Source organism: Oryctolagus cuniculus, chromosome 19, assembly GCF_051225735.1.
Source record: "Oryctolagus cuniculus isolate XC-2025 breed Fujian yellow rabbit chromosome 19, ASM5122573v1, whole genome shotgun sequence".
NCBI lineage: Eukaryota > Metazoa > Chordata > Mammalia > Lagomorpha > Leporidae > Oryctolagus > Oryctolagus cuniculus.
The window spans coordinates 16709220-16729967 of record NC_142885.1 but is presented as its reverse complement, the minus strand read 5'-3'; positions in this window follow the sequence as shown (position 1 = coordinate 16729967).

Genomic DNA, 20748 nt, shown 5'->3' with positions numbered 1-20748 from the left:
GTGCGTGGCTTTCTCCACCAGGCCTGGGAAGGCAGGGCAGGGGTGGCCGAGGGGCACAGGACACTGGAGCCTGGCCTGGGGACCACAGCTGGTGGACGTGTGTGATGGAACCGCCGACAGTGCCGTGTCTCCCCCAGCCCCCAGAACTCCAAGAATTTCTTTTCTTTTTAAGTTGTCCCGTCCAGAGTACTGTGTGATGGCAAGACATTATGGACCGAGGCACGTGGGTGCAAACCACGTTCCCGGCTGGGCCAAGTGCATCAGACCGCATGAGGCCTCCAAGGCCACCATGCATCCTCACTTGGGCTTTCGCCTGCATGGGTGCACTTGGGCGCCACCTGCTGGAAGGTGCTTCTGCCCTCAGAGACTCAAAGAGCCAAATCTTTACGTTCTTTTTTTTATTATTATTAGTTGAAATAGTTACACAGAGAGAGAAGGAGAGAAGGAGAGAAGGAGAGAGAGAGAGAGAGAGAGAGAGAGAGAGAGAGAGGTTTTCCAACCGCTGGCTTACTCCCCAATTGGCTGCTGGAGCCGGGCTGATCTGAAGCCAGGAGCTTCTTCCGGGTCTCCCATGGTAGTGCAGCGGCCCAAGGACTTGCGCTATCTTCTACTGCTTTCTCAGGCCACAGCAGAGAGGTGGATTGGTAGTGGGGCAGCTGGGACTCGAACCGGTGCCCATATGGGATGCCGGCACTGCAGGAGGCAGCTTTACCTGCTACACCACAGTACCAGCCCCACCATTATATTCTTTTTTTTTTAAATTGATATTTATTATTATTATTTATTTGAAAGGTAGAGTTACAGACAGTGAGAGGAAGAGACAGAGAGAAAGGTCTTCCATCCGCTGGTTCACTCCCCAAATGACCGGAGCTGCACCGATCCAAAGCCAGGAGCCAGGTGCCTCTTCCCGGTCTCCCACACTGGTGCAGGGGCCCAAGGACTTGGGCCATCCTCCACTGCTTTCCCAGGCCATAGTAGAGAGCTGGATCAGAAATGGAGCAGCCGGGACTAGAACCAGCACCCATATAGGATGCTGGCGCCGCAGGTGGAGGATTAACCTACTGCACCACGGCGTTGGCCCCTACATTCTTAAAATTAAAACATATATACAAGGGACTGGCATTGTGATGCAGCAGGTTAAGCTACCACCTGTGATGCCAGCATCCCATATGGGCACCAGTTCAAATCTCAGCTGTGGCACTTCCGATCCAGCTCCCTACTAATGCACCCGGGGAAGCAACACAAGATGGTTCCAGTGCTTGGGCCCTTGCTGCTCACCTGGGAGATCCGGATGATGTTCCAGGATCCTGACTTTGGTATCAGAGTGCCGGTTCGAGTGCTGGCTCCTCTGTTCCATGCTGGTGCACCTGGGAAAACAGCTGAGGATGGCCCAAGTGCTTGGACCCCTACCACTCACATGGGAGACCCGGATGGAGTCCCTGGATCCTGGCTTTGACCTGGCCCAGCTCTAGCTGTTGCAGCCATGTGGGGAAGTGAGCTAAGTCTCCTTGGTCTCTGTGTATCTGGCCACTTTTGCTCTCCATCCAACCCCTTCCTGGAAGTAGCAAAACTGAGAAAGAACACAGACTTGGTTTGAATTCTGGCTCCCCACTTCCTGGCTGTGCATCCTTGGGAAAGTCGTTGAACCTCTCTGAGTTTTGTCTGTAAAGTCGGTAGTGAGAAGGTGGACGGCTGGCTGTGTGGCTCCAGTGAAACGCTGCATGGGAACAGCCAGCACCTAGAAGGAACTTGTCATGGAGGTGGTAGAGGTGGGGGTGAAGGTGGGGGCTGGCCCCCGGCCCTTGGGCTTAGTCTGCCCCACTGCTGGGACCTGACATGGTAGGTGGGCGTCCAGAGAAGTGCCCCCAGTGACAAACGGGCCTCTCGCCTCATGCCAGGCTTCTGCGGGCATCTCACTCCCCGTCCCACCCCTTGCCCTCCTGTCTCTAGTGTGATCTTGCCCTGACATGCCCTTATAGGGTGGCTGGCCATGTCCCTTACCTAGGTGGTTCCCCTGGGGTGGAAAAGCCTGTCTCTGGGGCTTTCCTGAGAGAGAGAGAGAGAGAGAGAGAGAGAGAAGCTTTGGGGCAGATGAAGCCTGCAGGAAGGGTGAGGAGATGGACTTGGGCCCAGCCAGGCAGGGGTGTGTGTTTGTGGGGGGAACACAGCCACTCCCTCCCCCCCTCCCACCCTCACCCATAGCCTCTTGCAAAGCCGCCCAGGTGAAGGGACAGGCAGGCGCTCACTTGGGGCACACATATGCAGAGATTGGCAATCAGAAAAATCGAGAAAGAGGCTATCTCCCTTCCAGCACCAAGGCAAGGCTGGTGTCCTGGAAGGCATCAACTCATTGTGTGCGGTCACATAGGTGACGGGCTGGGAGTGGAGTGGGAGCTGCAGGGCTGAGCCGGCTCTGCCAGAGTGGCAGGGGGACGGACTGTGGTAGCTGGTGGGCAGACAGGATCCGTTGGAGCCTGGTGCTGGGGAAACCCAGGGACAGGGCATCAGTCAGCCCACTGCCCTCACTCTGCTTTTCACACCCGGCCTCCCGGAGGCTCCGCCTTCCACAAATGAGTGCTATCCCACAGATGGCTGTCATGAAACTGCCTTGGCAGGCACAGGAAGTGCGTCTATGCAGACACAGGATGAAGCCAGGACAGCTGACACAGCAGGTTTTTTATGGCCATGCGTCCCCTTGAGGGAGCATTCAGCCTACGACGTGGTGGGGCTGGCTCAGTCCGGCGTATTCCAGGATGTTTGCTGGGAGAACGGAGCCTCGGGGCTCCATGCCAGCCGACCGTTAGCCACGAGCCGCCGATCTGTGTGTGCACCTGCTCTGATGAGCAACCCCACTGGGCCTTGGCAGCCGGGTCTCCTGAATTGACTCTCGGCTCAGCTTTCATGGCCTGAGCTTGCGATGTCTTTGCACAATAAAACTGTGATGGAAGTTAATTGCCTGCATCGCTTTGCAGTTGAGTGGGTCCATAAAATGTTTATTGGGTGCAACGGCGGGGGCTGAATGGGTGGCCAGTTGCTTGGCTGTGGGCTCTGGCGAACATCTGGGGTGGGGTCCCTAGGCAGGGAGGTGGCTTAAGAATTGCTGATGTTGAGTATTCTGAGTCCTTTAAAATTATGTATTTGAGAGGCAGACACACACACACACACACACACACACACACACAGAGCTCCCCATCCAATAGCTCACTCCTCAAATGCCCATGATGACTGGAGCCAAACCAGTCCTACCCAGCCAAGCTGGGTCTCCCACATGGGTGGCAGGGACCCAGCTACTTGACCCATCACCTGCTGCCTCCAGGGTGTGCATTAACAGGAACCAGGAGCCAGAACCAGAACCAGACATTGAACCCAAATATTCTGATGTGTAGGAGGCAGGTGTTTTAACTGCTTGGTTAAATGCCCACTCCTACCACACACTTCCGCTGTTGTGCCTGCTATTTTCCATCATTTCATTGGCTCTGGGAGCCAATATCCAAATACTTATTCCCATTACAGTAGCAGTTATGTTGTCCACAGGTCCCAGATGAGGGGAGGTTAAGTGATTTGCTGGAGTGGCAAAGCCGAGTGACCACGCTGGAGGATAGACTCATTTCTCCCATCACGCCAAACCACTCCTGACCAGATCTGCTGCTTCCAGAAAGATAATGCTCCCCATCCGCAGATATACTGGGGAAGGGCTCCTCTCTGACCTGCACCTGTCACAGGAGTCCTATTCCAGTTCCTCTTGGTGCAGATTGGATGGGTTAAGGAAGAGGAAGCTGGCCTCCCATCTCTTCTCATGGCTGGAGCAACTGTCAGACTCCCCTTGGACTGAATCAAAGTGAATCGAAGCGTGGCAATCGTCCGAGGCTTCACTTGTCCAGGGTGCGAACCGAGACAACTGTGAACACTGCACACAGGACGCCTCCTTGCATTGGTTGTGACAGGCTCTGGGCAGAGAGTGATAAAGTCCCTGGCACTAAAAAAGTCAGGGTAGAAGTCAGGTACTAAAAACATCCATAGAACACAACGATGCAAATAAATCTGAAAGGCATCCTGCTCCAGAGAGAGGAGCCTCACCTCAAAGAGTAGACACCCAGGATTTCATTTAGATTAAATTCTGCAGCAGGCAAAAGCAGTCCGTGGAGACAGGTGTCAGTTCAGTGTTGGTGCCTGATATACAGACAAGGTTCTTGTGGAAGGAGGATGGAGTCGTCTTCTTCTTCTTCTTCTTCTTCTTCTTCTTCTTCTTCTTCTTCTTCTTCTTCTTCTTCTTCTTCTTCTTCTTCTTTTTTTGAAAGGCAGAGTTAGAGAGAGAGCGAGCAAGTGAGCGAGAGTGCTTCACTCGCTGGTTCAAGCCTCAATAGCCAGGGCTGGACCAGGCTGAAACCAGGAGCCAGGAGCTTCTTCCGGGTCTCCCACATGGGTGGTAGGGGCCCCAGGCAGGTGGACCATCATCTACTGCTTTCCCAGGTGCAGTAGCAGAGAGCTGGATCAGAAGTGCAGCAGCCAGGACATTAACCAATGCCCATATGGGATGCTGGTGAGCAGGCAGCAGCTTAACCTGCTATGCCACGAGTGCTGGCTCCCTGTTCTGTGTCTTGATGCAGTGCAGAATGTATGGGAGTTTAATGTGTCAAACCTTCCTGGGTGTGCTGCCTGCAACACTGCCATCCCAAGTGCGGATTTGAGTCCTAATTACTCTGTTTCCAATCTAGTTTCCTGCTGAGGTTCCTGGGAGGCAGTCAGTGATGTTGCAAGTGCTTGAATGGAATTCCTGGCTCCTGGCTTTGACCTAGCCCTTCCAGGCCATTACAGCCATTTGAGGAATGAACCAGCGATGGAAGATCTCTCTCTCTCTCTCTCTCTCTCTCTCTCTCTCTCTCTCGTCATTCTGCCTTTCTTTTTTTTACGATTTATTTTTATTTATTTGAAATAGTAACAGAGAGAGGAGAGGTAGAGAGAGAGAGAGAGAGAGAGAGAGAGGAAGAGAGAAAGGTCTTCCATCTGTTGGTTCATTCCCCAGATGACCACAACAGTTGGAGCTGCGCTGATCCCAAGCCAGGAGCCAGATGCTTCTTCTGGGTCTCCCATGCTGGTGCAGGGGCCCAAGGACTGGGCCATCTTCTACTGCCTTCCCAGGCCATAGCAGAGAGCTGGATTGGAAGTGGAGCATCTGGGACTAGAACCGGCACCCATATGGGGTTGCCAGTGCTTCAGGCCAGGGCTTTATCCCGCTGCACCACAGCACTGGCCACATGCCTTTCAAATTAATAAATAAACCCCAGAAAAAAAAATTGATTGGGTGTGAAGTGGGCATTTTGTGCAGCAGGTTAGGCCACTTCTTGGGACACTTACATCTCATATTGGAATGCCTGGGATAGAGTTTGAGCTTTGCTTCCAACCGAGCTCCCTGCTAAGGCACCTGGGAAAGCAGCAGGTGACGGCCCAAGTACTTGAGCCCCTGCCACCCACTGGGGAGACCCAGATGGAGCTCCTGGCTCCTGGCTTTGGCCTGGCCCAGCCTTGGCTGTTGTGGGCATTTGGCGAAATAAAACAGCAGATGGCAGGTCTGTCTCTCTGCCTTTCAAATAAATAAAAATAATAATAAAATAAACTCACTGATTGGATCATACAGGTAAAATCTGTGCATTTGGGGGCTGGCCCTGTGGCAGAGTGGGTAAAGCCGCTGCCTGCAGTGTTGGCATCCCATATGGGTGCCAGTTCAAGACCCGGCTGCTCCACTTCCAATCCAGATCTCTGCTCTGGACTGGGAAAGCAGTAGAAGATGGCCCAAGTGCTTGGGGCCCCTGCACCCACATGGGAGACCTGGAAGAAGCTCCTGGCTTCTGGCTTCGGATTGGCCCAGCTCTGGCCATTGAGGCCATTTGGGGAGTGAACCAGCAGACAGAAGATCTCTCTTTCTCTCTGTATTTATACCTTTAAAATAAATAAATCAATTAAAAAAAAAAGACATTGATGAGGCTATAAGGACCCACTGGAATCCAGGAGAGGTCTTCTGGGGTGAGGGGCTCCCAGCTCTCTTCCAGATCTACAATCCACTGCAGCCGCGAGCTGGGACATGGTCGGCACAGCAGACACACGCCGGGCCATGGTAAACCGGGCTCTTCTCCCGCAGCTCTGCTCCCAGCTGTCTCTGCGCGCCTTCTCCTGGAGCTGAGTGGAAGCTTCAAGAACTTTCCAGATGCCCCGGAAGACACCAAGTGCAGCACAGGAGAACTACCTTGGTCAAATTGCAGATGTGTGAACAACAAAATCGTCGCGTGAGGCGTGAAGTTCTGGGATGGGTGGCGACGCAGTAGCAGGAGCTGAAACAGCCCCTTGCCCAAGCAGCCACAGGAGCCTGGCCCAAGGAGCCTGCTCTGCTTCTGTTTTCCCCTTCCCCAAGTCTCCTTCTGACTCCCAGCAAGGGACAAAGCATTTCCACCTGTTCTGTCTTTTTTTTTTTTTTTTAAGACAGAATTACAGAGAGAGGTAGAAACAGAGAGAGAGGTCCTCCATCCGCTGGTTCACTCCCCAGATGGCCGCAATGGCCAGAACTGCTCCAATCTGAAGCCAGGAGCCAGCAGCTTCCTCCAAGTCTCTCACATGGGTGCAGGGGCCCAAGGTCTTGGGTCATTTTCTACTGCTTTCCCAGGCCATAGCAGAGAGCTGGATTGGAAGAGGAGCAACCGGGACTCGAACCAGCGCCCATATGGAATGCCGGCGCTTCAGGCCAGGGCTTTAACCCCCTGTGCCACAGCGCCAACCCCAATGGTTGTGTCTTTTCAAACAAGAGTTTCTCTGGCCCCATCCTGTGGGGTCTTCCTTGCCTATCCAATCAATGGCTGCACCGTGTTCTAGAAAGGGGTGGTCTTGGTTTGTTTTTCCATACTGTGATAGAGTACCCGAGGCTGGGTGCTTACAAAGAAGAGAGAGGTTTATTCACTGCCTGTTTTGGAGGCTGAAGACTGCCACACAGCATGGGGCTGGCTCTTGCAAGGGCTCAGCTGGCTGTGTCACCTCGTGGCATCACAGTGGTGGCAGCAGGTGCGAACAGGCAAGAATGGACGCCAGAGAGCCACAGGGGAGGGGACGGTAATGACCTTCCTCTAGGCCACGCCTCTTTTAAAAAATATTTATTTATTTATTTGAAAGTTAGAGTTACACAGAGAGAAGGAGAGGCAGAGAGAGAGAGAGAGAGAGAGAGAGAGAGAGAGAGAGAGAGAATCTTCTATCAGCTGGTTCACTCCCCAAATGACTGCAACAGCCTGGGCTGGGCCAGGCTGAAGCCAAGAGCCTGGAACTCCCTCTGGGTCTCCCAAGTAGATGGCAGGGGCCCAGTACCTGAGTCACCACCTGCTGCCTCCCAGGATGTCCATCAGCAAGAAGTCAGGTTAGAAGCAGTGGAGCCGGAGCTTGAACCAGGTACTCTGAGATGAGATGTGGGTGTCTCACGCTGCGCCAACCGCCTGCCCCAGGAACTTTGCTTTTTAAGGAGAGGTCAGGAGCCCCAGGTGCACATGTTCATGCAGTGGAGAAGGGACATGGCCTCTGCTCCCCAGCAGCAGGCTGCAGAATCCCCATAATTGGCCAGAGAAAATGCGTAGTGGCGGCAGGAAAATCTTGAGCAGAATAAGCAATTATAAGTCCCAGGAGGAGATATGCACCTTCTGCCCGCCCAGAAGACGAGTGACAAAGGAGATGAGGTGGATGCACTTGTGTTCATCCCGTTCTTTGCAATAAAAGTGGTTTATTAAATTTTAAGCCCCAGGGGCCGGTGCTGTGGCGAAGCAGATAAAGCTGTGCCGCCAGCAGTGCTGGCATCCCATGTGGGTGCCAGTTCAAGTCCCGGCTGCTCCACTTCCGATCCAGCTCTCTGCTAATGCACCTGGGAAAGCAGCAGAGGATGGCCCAAGTGCTAGGGCCCCTGCACTCACGTGGGAGACCCGGATGGAGTTCCAGGCTCCTGACTTCAGCCTGGCTCAGCCCTGGCTGTTGTGGGCATTTGGGGAGTGAGCCAGCAAATGGAAGATCTCTCTGTCTCTCTTTCCTTCTCTCTGCAGCTCGGCCTTTCAAGTAGATGACAATAAATAAATAAAGATAGCTAAAGGAAAAACTCCAAAGTGAGCCAGAGAGCGCATGACCTGGAAGTCGCCTAGTGCAGGTGTGACGTCACGGTTGAGCAGGAACGAGGCACCCAGCATCCCTGTCTCACAGCTGAGGGTGGTGGGGGCACAGAGAGGCTGTGTAACTGGCCCACGCTCACACAGGCAGAAGTAGAAGGGTGAGGATTTACATCCAGGACCAGGTCCCAGAGCCAATGCAGTTCCTACATGCTCCGTAGCCTCAGGAAGATGCACGCAATCCAGGGAGAGTGGCCGGGGGCTCTGACTCCTGGCTCAGCTCCTGCTTTGGCTTTGGTCAGTACAAAACTCTGTATGGGTTGCCCTCACCAGCTGGGGCAGGGGAGGGTCGGGGCTGGCTGTCAGGCTGGGCGGGGCTGGTTGCTGGGCGGGGCTGACCCCTGGCCTGCTCCCTGGCCTGGCAGGATACGGTGGACAGTTCCTTCCTGGCCTCAGGTGAGCTGGCCTCCCGGTCGTGGTCTCTGTGCCCACGAGCTGTGGGCGGGGCTCAGCTGGAATCTGGGCTGGCTGGTTTTGGTCCCGAGCTGGGCTGGCCTCTCTCTGGACAGAGATGGTTTCTGGGATCTGATTGAGTTCTGGGCTAAACTGGGAGGCATTCCTCCCCTCCCCTCCCACCCCCAATAGTGATTCAGCTCCAAGAATGAATGGTTCAGGTGTCAGGTGCAAAAACCCCTTGTGACCAGTGGGGTAGGGACTTTCTTAGGCCACAAAACACCTGGGGAGATCTTTGGGGACCATGCCGCCTTGCGCTCCCTCCCAGGAAGGGGTTGCCAACTAGATTCTTGACAAGTGAGAGAAGGGGTGGTACAGCATGAGTCCGTCCGGTGGGAGGTGATGAGCGGGCTTGGGGCAGGTGCAAGGGTTAAGTCACCGCTTGGGATGCCTGCCTTCCATATTGGAGTCCCAGCTACGCTTCCAATCCTGAGTCCCCTGGGATGCAGCAGGCGATGATGGCTCAAGCACACAGGTTCCCTGCCACCCAACTGGGAGACCCGGATGGAGTCCCCGGCTGCTGGCTTCCACCTGGCTCAGTGTCCTCCTGGCTTTATCTCAGCTGTCGCAGGTAACTGGGGAATGAACTGGGAGACAGAAGATCCCTTTCTCTCTTTTTGTCTCTACATTCCAAACATAAAGAAGAGGAAAGCTAGGCGGGCTTGTGGGACTGGCATCTTATTTATCTAATTGGGACGCACACACAGAGTACCAAGTATTCTGTGTTGTGTGTAATCGTATGTGCTATATATATATATATATTTTAAAAGATTTATTTGTTTACTTGAGAGGTAGTTATGGACAGGAAGAGACAGAGAGGCAGAGAGAGAGGCCTTCCATCCACTGGTTTACTCCCCAACTGGCCACAACAGCTGGAGCTGCGCTGATCCAAAGCCAGGAGCAAGGTGCTTCTTCCTGTCTTCCACGTGGGTGCAGGGGCCCAAGGACTTGGGCCATCTTCTACTGCTTTCCCAGGCCACAGCAGAGAGCTGGATCGAAAGTGGAGCAGCCAGGTCTTGAACCAGCGCCCATATGGGATGCTAGCACTGCAGGTGACGGCTTTACCTGCTACGCCACAGTGCTGGTCCCCTTGCTGTCCCTGACCTGCCCCTTCCTCTGCTGGGTGAGCCCACCTGTCCAGGCAGGCCCTAAGTGTATGACTCTCATTGGATTTGTCCACTTCTTCTTGTTGCAGCAACTACAGAGAGACCCAGGGAGGGCCAGGCCCATGGGCTGGGGCTGGACTTCTTCCCATTTTGTTAGTGTAAGAAGGGGCTGGGTTCGAATCTTACCAAGTTTTATGACAACTTGGCTACTTTTGAGCACTTGCCCCTCGCTGGTCTGTAACCTGGGGACATGTGAAGCTTCCAACCTGTGTGGGTGGTGGGTGGTCTGGGCTCCTGTCCTGAGCCATCTCTCCGGTGGGACTGACTCCTTATGTCCTTGCTGTTTAGCCTTCTGAACACTAGGTGGCAGTAGTCCCCCACTAATAACCCAGAGAAGTCCAGTTGCTCCAGGACAGCTGTCCAGCCCTGGGAGGCTCTGGGATGGAGGGGTGCAGGGAGCTGGCAGACACCCAGTCATGTCGTCCCCTAGCCAGTGCGACAGGCATGTGGACCTCAATGGCAGCCAGCAGTGGCTGTGCTCTTGCTACAGGCCAGACGCCGAGCTGAGTCATTCTTGTCTCAAGGCTGTCCCAGAGGTGCTTCTTGTGGTCCAGGGCCTCACAGCCCCACGCCCTCGGGGCCTGGGCACCTTCCCAGCGAGTGGGGGTGGGGTCACTGCACTGCTCAGCCAAGGGAAGAATTGCATGTGAGCTCATAGCCAGGGAGCTTTATTGTATTTAAAAAAAATCATATTTGGGGTTTGCTGGCCTCGTGGCACAGCAGGCTCTGTGGCAACACTGCCATCTCATCGGGTAGCAGTGGTTGGAGTCATAACTGCTCCACTTCTGGTCCAGCTCCCTGCTGATGGCCTGGGAAAGCAGCAGAAGTTGGCCCAAGTGCCTAGGTCCCTGCCACCCTTGTGAAAGACCCGGGTGAAGATCCTGGCTCCTGGCTTCCACCTGGCCCAACCCTGGCTGTTGCAGCTATCGGAGAGTGGACCAGTGGATGGAAGATCTCTTTTTGTCACTCTACCTTAGAAATAAATACAGCTTCAAAAAACACCTGGATTTGTTTATTTGAAAGGGAGAGAGTGAGAGAGTGCTCCCATCTGCTGGTTCACTCCCTATCTGCCCCCAAGAGCCAGGGCTGGGCCAGGCAGAAGCCAGGAGCCTGGAACTCCACCCACATCTTCCATGAGGGTGGCAGGGGCCCAAGTACCTGAGCCATTACCTGCTGCCTCTCAGGGTGTCCATGAGCAGGAAGCTGGGATTGGGAGCAGAGCCAGGACTCGAACCCAGGGCACTCTGATATGGGGTGTGGGCGTCTTGACCACCAGGCTGAAGCCTGTTAAGGGTCTGGGGCTGGAGCCTTCACCTTGGGTTATTATCTGGCTAGGTCCAGTGTAGCCACAGAGTCCCTGAAAAGGAAAGGAGGAGGAGGGAGAGCCAGTGACAGAAAGAGGTGTGACGAGGGAGGAAGACTGGAGATTTGCTGGCCTTGAACCCAGAGCAAGGGGCCCATGAGCCAAGGAACGAGGCCGGCTCCAGACACTGGAAACGGCCATAGAAAAGATCCTCCTCTAAAGCCTGCTGACTCAGACCACAGGACCCCTGAACCCTTGCACCTGCTGGGGAAGTGGATCTGCGTTGTTCAAACTCTTGATGTTGGTGGCTCCTGTAACATTGCCTTGCTGGAGGCCTCAGACAAAATGCTGCTTCCTCCAGGAAGCCTTCCCTGCTTCCTCCCACCAGGTATGCCCTTGTTGCTTGTTGACTGGTGTCAGACAGCAGCATGGATGCAAAGTTACTTAAACATTTGTGTTGCCGGCACTGTGGCGCAGTGGGTTAATGCCCTGGCCTGAAGCACCAGCATCCCATATGGGCGCCGGTTCGAGTCCCGGCTGCTCCACTTCTGATCCAGCTCTCTGCTATGGCCTGGGAAAGCAGTAGAAGAGGGCCCAAGTGCTTGGGCTCCTGCACCCACGTGCGAGATCTGAAAGAAGCTCCTGGCTCCTGGCTTCGGATTGGTGCAGCTCCGCAGATGCGGCCATCTGGGGAGTGAACCAGTGGATGACCTCTCTCTCTCTCTCTCTCTCTCTCTCTCTCTCTCTGTAACTCTGCTTTTCAAATCAATCAATCAATCTTTAAAAACAAACACAATTTGTGTGATGATTGGTTCCGTGTTCCAGTGTCAGGTGCAAGAGGGTGTGGCTTCAGGCGTGGGTGTCTGGACCCCATAGAAGCTCAAAGCATGTTTGGGAAATGCACAAATAAAGTAGCTTCCAGGGGGCAGGCATGTAGCTTCATGGTTAAGACTCGATTCTGTTGCAATCAGAGAACTGGGATTTGATTCCCGACTCCAGCTTCTTGCTGATATCCCCCTGGGAGGCAGCAAAATCCCTGAGTCCCTGCTACTCACCCGGGAGACCTGCATGGAGTTCCTGGCTCTCGACTGTGGCCCTGGCACAGCTCCAGCTGGGCCTCTGGGGTGTGAACCAGCACAGGAGAGCTTTCTGTCTTTGCCCCTCAAACAGATACAGATGAAAAAACATTCACAACCTAGCATCTCTCTCTCTCTCTCTTTCAAATATGTAAAAAAACCAAAACTTTAAAAAATCATTTCATCTACCTGATTCATTCACAATGTCAGCCTCTACTGGAAGTTTAAAACTATTCCAGGCAGCTCCAAGGTAAAGACTCAAGCACCTCATCAGATCCCGAATCCACATGTCAGGGTGACAGATTTCTGGGAAAGGGGGTCGGGGGTGGGCGTCTGTGGAGGCGGCCCCTCCAGCTGCAGGCAGAGGTGTAGGTGGTGGGAGGCCTGCAGAGGGGCGCAGAGAGCTGGGCCAAAGACACCCAGGGTACCTCTGGGTGCAGCGCTACCTGTTTGCTGGAGGATCAGGGCTCCTTGCAGGCTGGGGTCCTGGCCTGGTGGGACTTCCCGGATTCCTTTTGGGAAGCCGGCTGGCCTCAGGCATGCTGTTCATGCACACCTGGCCCTGGATGGAGACCGTCCCCACCCCCAGGAAGCCATGGCTGAGCGAGGGGCAGAAGTGTTCCTGTTGGCCAGCAGGTGTCGCTGTGGATTCACAGAAAACGGCTGCAGGCCCCCTGCGCTCAGCTCCCCGCCCCCTCCCACCATGGGCTTCGTCCCCCAGGTCGAGGCTGGAGCAGGCCCCAGGAGGCATGGCTTTTGCTGCTCCCCTGGTGGCACTGGCAGGGGGCTCTGCGCTCTGGGTAGCTGGGGAGCCACGCGCCTGGAGGGTAGTGATGGCTGTGTTCCTCTGGCTCTGCCTGGTGCCGATGGTGGTGGCCTGGGCAGCTGGCCCTGGGCATGCCCGTCCATTCTGGTGCACGTTGCCATGCTCTGGGAGTGGGGTAAAAGCCAGCATGGTCCTGGCACACTGTCCAGGCTCAAGTCACAGTGGTCAGAGGACCAGGAGAGAACCAGGAGGGGAGGCAGGAGCTGCTTGAGGCTGGGATGGGACCAGGTGTGACCAGCTAGGGGAAGAACAGATGGGACAGCCAGTGCAAAGGCCCTGGGGTGGGAGGGAAGGTGACGTGGGTGAAGCCAAAGCAGTTAGGGCTAGGTCTCAGTGACAGACATCAGAGAGGTGGCAGTACCTGTGACACAGAGTGGGGACTTTATTCTCATGGGGGCACACTGTCTGATGCACATGTATGTGTGTGTGTGTGTGTGTAGCACATGGGTAAATGGTAACTCCATATGCATTACACACACACACACACAACACACACATGTAATTAGAGAGAGAGAGAGTGTTCCCATCCTTTGGTTCACTCTCCAAATGTCTGCAATGGCTGTATTGTCTCACTTTTCCATGGGGGCTGGCTGGGGACAATGATTCTCCCATTTTACAGACAGAAAAACTGAGGCATAGAGTCTCTGCGCCTCCACTCTGCTGGTTGTTCATTCCTGCAAAGGCACTTCTAGGTGTTATCACTGTCTTGGAAGGATGCCCCATCACAACCTGATGCTATGGGACCCTGGGGCCTCTAAACTGTAGCCCCCGTGCAGGGCTGGGTGTAGGCAGGAAGAAGACTTGGCAGTCCCAGTGACCTCTCTGTTCCCAGCTTTCTCCCAACCCAGCTGATTGTCTTCAGCAGACTTTGCTATTCAGGTGCAAATGCTACAAGTAGGGGATTGGGGGTGGCAGGGGCACAACCCTAATTCCTGGTCCTCAGCAAGCAGGAGCTGTGTGCCCAGCGTGGTGCCCTGCGTGGTGCCTCCAGCTTCTGCCATGCAGTGTCATTTTGCTCCAGGGTTGTCTCCTTCCTATCCATAAAGTGGCTCTCTGGGCGGGCAGGAGCTCTCCCTATGGTTTGTGGCTGGGCCATGCTGGGAGGACAGGGCCCTGGCTCTGTTGAGCTGAAGGAAGGGCTCTGCTGGCCGGTTCATCTTTATGCTTGCCCACCTGACCTGGTTTCCAGGTAGGAAAGCCACAGCTGCAGATTTGCTCACAGCTACCATTTCTGTGTCATTCTTTTATTTATTTGAAAGAGTTACACAGAGAGGAGAGAGAGAGAGATAGAGATAGAGAGAGAGAGAGGTCTTCCATCTGCTGGTTCACTCCCCAATTGACTGCAACAATGGCCGGAGCTGCACTGATCTGAAGCCAGGAGTCAGGAGCTTCTTCTGGGTCTCCCACATGGCTTCCAGGGTCCAAGGACTTGGGCCATCCTCCACTGCTTTCCCAGGCCATAGCAGAGAGCTGGATCAGAAGTGGGGCAGCCGAAATCGGAGCTGCAATTTAGATGGAAGGCTGCCTTCCAGTTTTTGGAGGTTGACCTTTGAAACCAGGCACCTGGAAGAAACGTATTGGGAGCATTCCTGAGTCTGGGATGTGTGAAAGCCAATCTCTCGCCAGAATTGCCAGAGAGGAAGCAGTTTATTCCTGGTCCTGGTTCTGTTTCTGTCACCTCCCACCCCAGTCTGGAGACTGCACTGCTGGCTTTGAGGTCTAGGCTGGCACCGTGTGTGGAAGGCAGGAGCAGTAGTGCAGAGGCTCCTGGAGCAAGGGCTGCTGGAGACAGTTTTGGCCACTCTGTGTATCAGCGAGTCTGGAGAGACATTGCCACAGCGTGTGGCTGGGAGAAGGCAGGCGTGATTGTATGGAAATCAGGATGCTTCTAAATGAGTTTTCCGCAGGCTTGACTTGCAATATGCTTGTGATGGTAAACGCTAATATTCTCACTCAGGGTGATGTATTTCGCTGTGTCTGAATCTCGTCAGTGTACTTTGGTCTATGGCTACATTTGCTCCTGCCACCTCTATTAGTTATTGTTTTTCTTCTCCCTACCTGCTCTGAAAGCTTGGGAGATGCTTAATCAGAAGTTCTCCCAATAAACAGAGGAGGGGGCATTGGGGGTTTAGTTCAGATGCCAGAAAATCCCATGTTGGACTGCCTGGCTTGGGTCCTGGGTTTCTAACTAATGCGCACCCTGGGAGGCTCAAGTACACAGGTCCCTCTCACCCCATGTGGGAGATCTGGATAGAGTTCTGGGTTCCCGACCTCAGCCTAGCCCAGCTCTGGCTTTTGTGGGCATTTGGGGATGTGAACCAGCGGATGGAAGATCTCTCTCTGTCTCTGTCTGTCTGGCTGCCTCTCCCTCTATCTCTGTTAGTTGTTTAACTAACAGCCAATCTATGACATCATCCTGGATTAAGACCCGCCCCAATTACCACCTCCTTAAAGGGCCCATCTGCAAACTCAGTGATCTTTGGAGATCCTGTGGCTTAGGACGTCAACATGGAAATTTGGGGTGGAGGGCACAGTTCAGCCCCTGATGGGGGTGCATGACCTCTGCTGGCTCCCACTCAGAGTGGGCACACTCCTGTCCAAGCACAGCCTGAACACCTAGTAGGGGGCAGGGCAGGAGCCAGAAGATGGGGGCGGGGGGTGGGTGCAGAGTCCCATCCACCACGGACTCCTCCTTCCAAGTGTCAATGGCAGAGTCTTGGAGTCTTTATATTTTTTTTCCTTGTTGGTCTGGACTTCAATCCCATTTTTCCTTGGAGGTTTTCCCAAACACCCACTGGCCCTGCCCACCCATGGGATGGGGCAGGGGATGGGGTCTCATCTCTTACCCTTGGCTGGATGCTCTCCGAGCAGCCCTGGGTGCCTGTGGCTGGTTCTTGGTCCCTGAGCATTTCCTTGCCCTGTTGTCTTACAGGCCCCTTGGTCCTTTGTGCCTGGGACAAGGAGTCACTGCTCTCCCATTCTCTGGCTTCCTGGTGCCTGCCTGGAGGAGGCATGGAGGGAAATCACAATGTGGGGTTGGAAGGGAGAAGCTGTTGTCCTCCTCTCTGCTTCTGGAAGCATCCATGGAGGTGGTGGGAGGTGGAGTGGGGGGTGCCTGTGTTCCATCGGTCACTCCAGCTTCCAGCTTAGTCCTCGGTGGCTGCGGCCCCAGCTGGTAGCCCCTTTTGGAGACCCAGCAGCTTCCCCAGGGCACGGCTCCCAGTGTGTCCCTGACTCTGCTGATCACCCCCACCCTCCGCCCCCTTGTTCTTCCAGCCCCAGGAGTGGCAGCCTCCAGGATCCTGCCCGCAGGCCCTAACTTGGATTCTCGCTGTCATCCGAGTCATCTGAGTCCAGGGTCACCAAGCTGTCTAGTGCAGAGTCCCCCACATGCTGTGGCCACCAAATGTCCCCATGCTTTCACTTTGCCCTGAAGTTTCTGTTCTTCTCACAGCCCCCTCACTGGTGATTCTTGAACTTGAACTTGACCACTGGAGATCAAACGAGGCACCAGCATCACCTGTAGGGTTTGTTAGAGTGAAGCTCCCTGGGCCTCGCCCCCGACTTTCTGATCAGCAGGTGGGGACCAGGGCTCCAGAGGCACAGTGCCAACAAGTAGTCAGGTGACATGGATGCTGGGGCCTGAGGGTCACATTTGGAGAACCAGTAGATTGTTTTTGAATGTGCCCTTCTCATAGGACCTGTTCAGAGAGGGGAGAGAAACAGCGAGAGAGAGAGAGAGAGAGAGAGAGAGAGAGCACCAGTACCTTCCTGGGTGCTAGGAGCACCTGCCCGTTGGGCCCACCTCTTAGTAAATTCAGCTGGCTTTTCTCCCACACAGCAGGGAGCCTGGGAAGGGCTTGCCCAACCCTGTGTGTTGTAGAGCTAAGCAAATACCCAGAGAGGGACCAAAGGACAAACACAGCTTTTTGCTTTGAAGCCTCCTTCCCCTGAGACTTGCTCCACCTCTGGGTGGAGCCCACCTGGTGCTTACGGTGTTGGGGGTGCCGGGACAGAGACAGGGCAATGGGAACCTGGCTTTGGCAGTGGTGAGCAGCACCATGCTTCTCTTTAGGAGGTGGTAGGGCTGGGCTGAATCGTCCCACAGAGGTAGGGGTGAGAGAGCTGTGCCAGGCAGAGCAGGGAGCCACAGGCATGCACCAGCCTGCTGAGTAGGAGGCTGGGGGCAGCAAGAACCTGCACAGGCAGGGAAGCAAACCAAGATGGCTCCTGGAGGCTTCGACATCCTGCCCAAGACATTCCCTGAAGGAGAAACTATGACATACGGGGTCTGCTTTAAGGCCACATGGTGTCGTAGTCTGGTCACTCTCACAAACCTGCATGGACCATGAGGCTTAACCCGCAGGAATCTGTTTTCTCAGGGCTCTGGAGGCTGGAGGTCAGAAATGCGGGTGGCAGCAGGCTCCTGAGGCCTCTGTCCCCGGGGTGCGGAGCCCACCGTCTTCTTGCTGTGCCCCCCCCCCCCAGGGCCTTTCCTCCATGCATACATAAGTCCTGGTGTCTCTTGTGTGTCCAGACCTCCTCTGTGTGTGAGGGCATCAGTCAGATTGGACTTCATTTCTATCTTCCTCTCTTCTTCTTCTTTTAAAGATTTATTTATTTACTTTAGAGGCAGAGTTATAGAGAGAGGGAGAGAGAGACAGAAAGGTCTTTCATCTGCTGATTCACTCTCCAGATGGCTGCAATGGCAGGAGCTGCATCGGTCTGAAGCCAGGAGCCAGGAGCTTCTTCCGGGTCTCCCATGTGGGTGCAGAGGCCCAAGGACTTGGGCCATCTTCTACTGCTTTCCCAGGCCATAGCAGAGAGCTGGATTGGAAGTGGAGCAGCTGGCTCTCAAACCAGCACCCGTATGGGATGCTCGCCCTGCAGGCAGCGCCTTTACCTACTACGCCACAGTGCCAGCCACTGGACTTAATTTCTGACTTAATCATCTCTTTAAAGGGCCCCATGTCTGCATACACTGACACATTGTGAATGGGAGTTAAGGCTTTACCAAAGGCATTTTGCAGCAACACAGTAATGAATGAGCAAACGAGTGAATGAGGCAGACACTTCAAAGACAGATTTAGGTTTTCATTTTTGTGCATCCAGGGTTCCAGCCAAAGGGGGTATGGGCTTCTCTGTTGTAAACAGGAGGAGAGAGGCAGAGGGCCGGGGACTTGAGATTCTTCTCTGCGTGACATTCCTGGGTCGTGCAGAGTTCTTCCCTGCCGTCTCCTTCTGTCGGATGCGACATCCTGACTGGGGACACGGGCGACAGCAGCTGACGCTGTCAGTGGGACGGCCGCCTCTCTGTGGTGCACTCAGTGGTACCTGCCAACACTGATGACATGTGAGCCTTGGTGGTGACATTGATCCCTCTTCTGGCGAGGAGGGGGGATGTCTTTCCTTTCCTGAGAAATGACAAGCCTGCAGCATTGCAGACCAGACTCATCTTCGTTTAAACTTCAGAAGCTGGGAAAGAAAAGCAAAATTCTCTAAGAAGCTTATCTGGAGAGCCACAGAGTCATTAACAGGTCGATGTCAGCAATTATTTATTTCTTTGCTTGGTGTCCTTCCTTGAAAAGAAAATCTGGCTAAGAGTTTCTTTTCTTCTATGAAAACGATGCTTCCACTGAGATAAGATATTGAAAAAGGAAATTGACCTGGTGATGCGCCAGAGTGGATACTTTGTATCCATTCAGAGTCAACACCTTGTATCTGTTTCTAGAGTGGATACTTTGTATTGGTTCAGTGACTCCCACCAAAATCGCTCTCTCTCTACACCCTGGGAAATAGAGACCAGGAGAAGCACCTGGCTCCTGCCATTGGATCAGCACAGTGTGCTGGCTGCAGCACGCCGGCCGCGGCGGCCATTGGAGGGTGAACCAATGGCAAAGGAAGACCTTTCTCTCTGTCTCTCTCTCACTGTCCACTCTGCCTGTCAAAAAATAAAAAAAGAAAAAAAAGAAATGGATCTTAATTTTTATTGCTACAAACACTTCCTACACCCTGCGAGAGCACTTTATAAGATCCATGGAAATAGAATGAAAAGGTAAATTCATTTTGGTGCAATATTTTGAAATCCATGCATACAATTGTCTTCAAAAAGTTCCTGGAAATGTGTATGATGATCCTCCGCTTGTGGCTCCAGCACCCCGGGTTCTAGTCCCAGTCGGGGCGCCGGATTCTGTCCCGGTTGCCCCACTTCCAGGCCAGCTCTCTGCTGTGGCCCGGGAGTGCAGTGGAGGATGGCCCAAGTGCTTGGGCCCTGCACCCCATGGGAGACCAGGAGAAGCACCTGGCTCCTGGCTTTGGATCAGCGCGGTGCGTTGGCCGAAGCGGGCTAGCTGCAGCGGCCATTGGAGGGTGAACTAACAGAAAAGGAAGACCTTTCTCTCTTTCTCTCTCTCTCACTGTCCACTCTGCCTGTCCCCCCCCCCCAAAAAAAAAATCATGCACAGATTTCAAATAATCTTTTTTTTGCACCAAAATAAACATATTTTTAAAAAAGATTTATTTGTTTATTTGAAAGTTAGAGTTACACAGAGAGAGGAAAGGCAGAGAGAGAGGTCTTCCATCCTCTGGTTCACTCCCCAATTGGCTGCAATGGCTGGAGCCATGCTGATCTGAATCCAGGAGCCAGGAGTTTCTTCTGGGTCTCCCACACTGGTTCAGGGGCCCAAGGACTTGGTCCATCTTCTACTGCTTTCCCAGGCCATAGCAGAGAGCTGGATAGAAGTGAAGCAGCTGGGACTCAAACCAGCGCCCATATGGGATGCTGGTGCTTCAGGCCAGGGCGTTAACCTGCTGCGCCACAGCGCCAGCCCCAAACTTATCTTTTTTTTTTTTTTTTTTTAAATTTTTGACAGGCAGAGTGGACAGTGAGAGAGAGAGAGGCAGAGAGAAAGGTCTTCCTTTACCGTTGGTTCACTCTCCAATGGCCGCTGCGGTCAGCGTGCTGCGGCCGGTGTACTGCGCTGATCCAAAGCCAGGAGCCAGGTGCTTCTCCTGGTCTCCCATGCGGGTGCAGAGCCCAAGCACTTGGGCCATCCTCCACTGCACTCCCGGGCCATAGCAGAGAGCTGGACTGGAAGAGGAGCAACCAGGACAGAATCCGGCGCCCCGACCGGGACTAGAACCCGGTGTGCCGGTGCCGCAGGCGGAGGACTAGCCTATTGAGCTGTGGTGCTGGCCCAAACTTATCTTTTAATTCCATTTTTCCCTCAAGAACTCTTGGAAATGCCTGAATAAGAAATAATATGTAAAAGCTAAGAGATGAGGCATTTGCTAAGAAAGCTGCCTGATTGTGCAGATGGAGCCAAGAAACCACCTTATCCTCCCCAGGAAGCAAGGCACTGCAGGTGAAGTTCTGGGCAGAAAAGTGGATGCACTTGAACTTCCTCTGTCCATCAGACACGGTGAAAGCCACTGTTTCCTTTCACACACTGCAAACAGCAAAAGAATTTTTTTATAAAAAGATTTATTTTATTTATTTGAAAAGCAGAGTGACAGAGAGAGAGAGAGAGAGAGAGAGAGAGAGAGAGAAGGAGAGAGAGAGAGAGAGAGAGAGAGAGAGAGAGATCTTCCATCTGTTGATTTACTCCTTGAATGCCTCCAACAGCCAGAACTGAGCCAAGCTGAAGCCAGGAGAGGGAGCTCCATCCAAGTCTCCCATGTGGGTGGCAGGGACCCAAGTACTTGAGCCATCACCTGCTACCTCCCAAGGTGCACATTCATA